Source organism: Myodes glareolus, chromosome 20, assembly GCF_982192425.1.
Source record: "Myodes glareolus chromosome 20, mMyoGla1.1, whole genome shotgun sequence".
NCBI lineage: Eukaryota > Metazoa > Chordata > Mammalia > Rodentia > Cricetidae > Myodes > Myodes glareolus.
In genome coordinates, this window is record NC_142045.1 from 41,642,041 (window position 1) to 41,648,666 (window position 6,626).

Below are 6,626 nucleotides of genomic sequence, written 5' to 3' on the forward strand. Positions count from 1 at the left end.
AAAAGAGGCAAGGAATGATGCTTCTCTGCACAGGGCAGTGCTTTCTATCGATGTCCAGGCATGTATCCACGGTATAAAATCAGTGTCCATTCACTGTTACCATAGCAATGTGTAAATTTCCTGGCAGGTTGCCGGGGTCTAGAGAGTGAGTGTCTTGCCCTGAATAACCATCAAAAGCAATTTAATGCACTATGCTGACACTGTTGAGCTAATTACATTCTTAGAAGAGGTGTTATAGTCAAGACGAGTTAAGGATTCAAAGAACCAGCTAGGCTCCATATTTATCTCAATCTGAGAAATTCTTGAAATAACGTAAGCTATTCTTTAGACTGAGAAATGAGTCATTCCCTCTCAGAGACCTTTAAGCCTGTATGAAGCTCAGATCTAAGAGTGCTGAGTTTTGGCAAAATCTTATTACTTCTAAAAGAGCAGTGTTGTGCTTTATCACAAGGTCATTTTTAAAAATATTTTTCTAAATCCTTGGGAGATAAAAGCATTGAAAGACTTACAAGAATGTTGGTACAGGAAGCCCCAAGATGACTTCATGATCCAGCTGCTCAGGTGGCCCTAGAATACCTGTTCTAGAGCGTATGCATATCAAAAGGCTGGGGGAGCAATCAAGTGGGACTTACCCAGCAATGTTCTCCTTGGTTTGGGATTTGAAAACTAACTAAATACTAAAGTTGCTCTTTGCAGTCCATTGAAAGATAATTGCTGTTGCAGGGAGTTGATAAAAGTGACTCTACAATCAAGTCAAATGATTCTAAGAAATATATCAGCCTACCCCGAATAATGGCAGGGACAGCATGTCTAGCCTTCTTACAGAGGAAAGCTACATAGATCAGTGTAGAAAGGTGCAGCACTAGGAAAGAGAATACGGCCCACGAAAGTTGATTCTATCATAGCTCCTCCATCTATGACTCAGGGAACATTTCAGAAGAGCAGGCAGAAAGATTGTAAGAGCCAGAACACAAGGAAGACTGCTATGAAACAGTCTCACCTAGAAATAGCTGTATAGACAAGACCGGAAGAATGCAATATCAATAGACATGCTAATATGGAACGTAGAAAATTTCAGAGGGAAGCACCCTAGATTAAAAATTATAGGTAACTAATGACTGCTAAGAGGATGAGAACTAGCATCTCCCAGGCTAGTTTATTAACCCCTTTACTAGAAATCCATCATTAAGTGGCCAACCCTGAAGCCATATACATACACACAACCAAAGTGGACTCAGCAGATAATATTTATATACTGTGCATATCTATAGGTGTATATATAATATATATTACATATGTAACAATAATAATAACAATAATAATAATGAGGCTATCAATTTCTGAGTCAAGGGCATGGGAGGGGTTGGGGAGAAGAGACCTGGGAAGAGGAAAAATGATGTAATTCTATTTTGAGTAAATTTTTTTTTAAAAAAGAAAAGAAACAAAATTTAGAAAAAAATAAACAGCAATTACAGTAAAAACAGTTTGAAGCTGTCTCCGTGAAGCCTCCAAGCTTCCCTTCCCCACAGGCTCTGGGATGTGATTCTTTCATGACTGATGCAAAGCATAGACCAAGAGCACTGATGGAGATCCTGGCTTGAGTCTGGAAATTGACAAATTGTGTGTCTTAGAAATGGGAAAAAAAATCCTCGAGGAGGGACTATGAGATAGTTCAGAGGGTAAAGTCTTTCCATACAGGCGTCAAGGCTTGAGTTTGAATCCCAACACCCATATAAAAGCCAGGTACAGCAGTGGCGTCTCTAACCCCAGTGCTGGAGGGGCAGTGACAGGTGGATTTCAGAGGTGAGAAACTCAAGGGCCTGCCAACTTAGAAAAAAACAGAAAACTCTAGGTTCCATGAGAGCCCCTATCTCTGTTGATGTCTGGTCTCCACTCGCATAAGCTCTGGCACATGCGCATTTTGTTTGTTTTGTTGTTGTTTTACTCTTTGGAGGGCCTGCCACCCAGCTCCCAAATAAATCACAAACATGAAGGCTTCTTCTTTCTTATGAATTCCCAGCTTTAGCTTGGCTTGTTTCTAGCCAGCTTTTCCTAACTTAAATTATCTCGTACACCTTTTGCCTCTGGACTTTTACCTTTTTCTATTTCTGTATACCTTTCTTTACTTCTTACTCCATGGCTTGCCATGTAGCTAGGTGGCTGTCCCCTGATGTCCTCTCTCCTCCTTTTCCCATTCCTTGATCCTTTCTTTCCAGATTTCTCCTCCTATTTATTCTCTCTGCCTGCCAGCTCCACCTATCCTTTCTCCTGCCTTGCTATTGGCCATTCAGCTCTTTATTAGACCAATCGGGTGTTTAAGACAGGTAAAGTTAACACAGTTTCACAGTTAAACAAAGGCAACATAAAAGAATGCAACGCATCTTTGCATTATTAAACAAATGTTCCACGGCATAAACAAACGTAGTACATCTTAGAATAATATTCGACAACATGCACATGCTTACATGTGCATGCACACATGTGCGCACACACTCAAGAATGCATGCAAACACAAAAAAAAATAGAAAAAAAGAGAAGGGCAAAGTCCGAAAATCTGGCAGAGTTAAGAGCTGTTAAGCTTTCAATGAGATAAGAATTGGGTGCTTGGTCTCAGAGGCTCTGCTACATATTTACCGTCTGTAGGCTGCTCTAGATGACTAAACCATAGAGAACTACCTATGTGACACTCAGATAAAAGAATCTCTCTGGGAATTAACGATGAAGGTAGGCCATGTGGACTTCAGTGACTACCTCTATAACGGAATAAGGCACCTGGGAGAGAGCACTTGTACTGCTAGGAATAGTATCGTTATTCAGAAATAGCAACTGTCCTGTAGTGTGTGGGGCATTAGCCTCTCTTCAAACCACATGGCATAACATATGTGTGTATTTCTTTACAACATAAAGTAAAAGAAAAGTTCGTGTAGGCATCAGTTTCCTAGAATTTGGCTCTCCTACAGATCTGATACTTAGAAACTTTGAGGGGCAGAAGAAAGGAAAGTTAGCTTTAGAAAAACTATGAGCTCAATTTATATGTGCCTCCATCAGCATATATAATAAGTTATACATATATAATAAATAATAAAATGTACAGCTGTAGATGAAACAGGATAGAGAATAATTGAGTTATTAATAGCAAAAGAATATCAAGTGATCTACACACAATGTGTGAACATTAATTCGCTTTTATAGAAATTTTCAGTCTTGGACATGTTATTTTAAATTCTGATGATGATGACAGTTAATAAACTTATCCTTGGTGACAACATTACAGAAACAATTGAAAAAATAATGAGAAATACCTAACACATCCAAGGCCAAGAGATAGTGACCATGATCAGGAAGTGGGCTGGGAGAGAGGAGTTGCAGCTGTCGGTCCCTGATGTTTCTACTGACTGGGGAGCACAGGTAGCACAAAGCACTCTAAGTAACTTCCTTAAGCTGGAGGTACTTGCTTTCTGGATTGTCCCTATCTATGGAGTGATTATATTAGTAGGGCTGTCCCTAGACTCAACTTATAATATGTATTTCACAGAAAAATATCATAAAACTCCTTTACAAATCAAAATGTAAAATGGGATGTTTTCAGAATTTGAAAAAATCCTTACTATGTGGAAACATGTATCCTTACTATATGAGAACACCTGCCCTTACTATGTGGGATCACCTGTCCTTACTGTGTGGGATCACCTGTTCTTACTATGTTAGATAACCTGCAAAACACATTTTAGGATTTCGTTTATTACTCTAAATCAAAGGGTATGTCCAATATAAAAAATAAAAGTTCATCAACTCTCAAAACATAAACCCATTTGTTTCATAATCCTAGCTTTAAATTTTGTATTGGTCATTTCTTTTCAGAACACTAGAAAATGAAAGGCTTTTAATACTGCTAAACAAAAAAGAGGAAGCAACATTTTGCCCTGTAAAAACAGCATTACATGGAATCAAAAACACTTTTGTTTAAAGAAGTATTGCAATTGTTATTGTGAGGTTTTTAAACACTTCTGAATTTTTCTAAGATACTTAGCGCTGCCACAATGGTGTGCAGTCATGAAGATAAAGTTCTTTTGATAAATGTCAGGTTCACATTACCACAGCGATTTTTTTCATATTGACAATATATTCAATAAATGAAGAGAATTAAGCCACCTTTATCTAACATTGCTGATTGTTCAATGGATAAAAGCAAACTCAATGCAACCTTGACATATGTAAGTCCAGTTATCTCTGGTTTATTTTGCTCAAGTTAAGTTTTTGAGCATCATCTAGAATGCTACATATATCGTTTAATTTTTAGCTTATTTTACTTTCATTTTCTTAAGACAAAATTAATGTATGTCCTGAGGAATGTTGACAAATACTCCAATTCATACAGTCATCATCTTATCAAATTATAAAACACTGAGGCTAATGTCTGGAGAAATGGCTCTGTGGTTAAGAACACCTGATGCTCTTCCCGAGGTCAGGAGTTAGTCACCCAGAATCCATGTGTGACTCCCAATCACTTATAACTCCAACTCCAGATTTTGTGCCCTCTTGTGACCTCAGGGGCACCTTACACACATCACACACACACACACACACACACACACACACACACACACACACTTAAAAAATAATAAATCTAAAAGTATAAAACATTTCAAACACCCCAGTTAACCCTTTTTTGGCAAATGGAGCCCTCTACTCTTACTCAAAAGAATTATTTTGATGTCTCTGTCAATTTAGCTCACATGTACACATATGTGGTAGGCACATGGGTACACATGAATGTGTCATGTACATACAACTACATGAGAAGATATGGAGTATATCATGTGGAAAGTGTACACAGGTACAAAGGCCAGATGAGAAGGTGGAGGGGAGTGATCTATCACTCCCTTTTTTATTTCCTTAAGAACAGCTTCCTTGCTGAACTTGTGAGGTTGGTGGTTGACAGGCCCCAGCATTCCTCCTGTGTGCCCACTACTCCTAAAGCTAGAGTTACAGGAATGGCCGCAACTGGCATTTGACATGTTGTGGTGATTTGAAAGAAAATGGCCTCCAAATGAGGTGGCACTATTAGGAGGCGTGGCCTTGTTGGAGTAAGTGTGGTTTTATTGGAAGAAGTGTGTCACTGTGGAGGTGTGGAGACTTTGAGGTCTCATATATGCTCAAGATACCACCCAGTGTCTCAGACCATTTCCTGTCGTCTGCACAATGTAGGACTATCAGCTATTTCTTCAGCATCTTGTCTGCCTGCACACCACCATGTGTCACATTATGATTGTAATGGACTGAATCTCTGAACTGTAAGAGAGCTACCCCAATTAAATTTTCCTTATAAGAGTTGCCATGGTCATGGTGTCTCTTCACAGCAATAGAAACTCTAAGACACATGTGTTCTGGAAATTAAACTTAGGTTCTCATTCTTTCCAGAAAGAGCTTTTGCCCCCTGAACCACCCCCCTAACCACAATAACTGATTCTAATATGACAATAATTTCTGGGTGTGATAGCTCATCCCTCTTGGGAAGCTGAAATATGAGGGTTGCTATATGACTGAGACCACCCTTTACTATTGTGCTGGCTAATCTTATGTCAACTTGACATAAGCTAGAGTAAAAAGAGCAATTGAGAAAATGCTTTCATAAGATTCAGTTGTAAGGCATTTTCTTAATTAATGATTGGCGGGGGAGGAGCCAGCCTATTGAGGATAGTGTCTATCATCCCAGACTGGTAGTTCTGGGTTGTATAATAAAGCAGACTGAGCAAGTCATGAAGAACAAGTCAGTAAGCAGCTCCCCTCCATGGCCCTTGCATCTGCTCCTGCCTTCAGGTTCTAGCCTTGCTGGAGTTCCGGTCCTGACTTTCCAGTGATCAACTATGATGTAGAAGCACAGTCAAAATAAGTCCTCCAACTCTCCCTTTTTTTCAGAACAATCTAAGTCGCTTTTAATCCCTCTCTATTGCCATACAATTTTAAATCCATTAGTCAGTTCCTTTCTCTTCCACCAACAGACAACACAAAAAGCTTTAAGGATTTCTAACTGGGATTGCACGGAATCTACAAATCAATTAAAATACATCTTAATAATATTTATTTTAATAAGTACAGAGGTTCTATACACTGTGATTACATTTACTCTTCATTTTTTATGTTTTGATTTTATATGTTATTTTGAACTATGAATTGTTTATAATAGACAGAAATACAATATATACTCATATATTGGCTGTGTTTTGATACAACTGGGCTAAACTCACTTTTATTTATAGAAATCTGCTTTAAATACCTTCATTTTCTATAAACTATAATAATTTTTTGTATTAACAATAAATGTTTTGCCTATACATATATATGTGTGTACCATGCATATGCCTGGTACTCTTAGAGGCCAGAAAAAGGCATCAGATCCCCTGGAATTGAATTTACAGATGGTGTGAGCTAACATGTGGATGTGGGTCTCTGCAAGGACAGTGACTGTTCTTAACTAGTGAGCCACCCCTCCAGCCACTAATTTCATTTTATTATTTAGTATATGTTCTTATAGTGCTAGAAATTACACTAGATTTTCTGACATGATGAATAAGTGTTCTACCACTGAGTCACATTCCCAGCTCTTAAATTATAATCATTTCAAA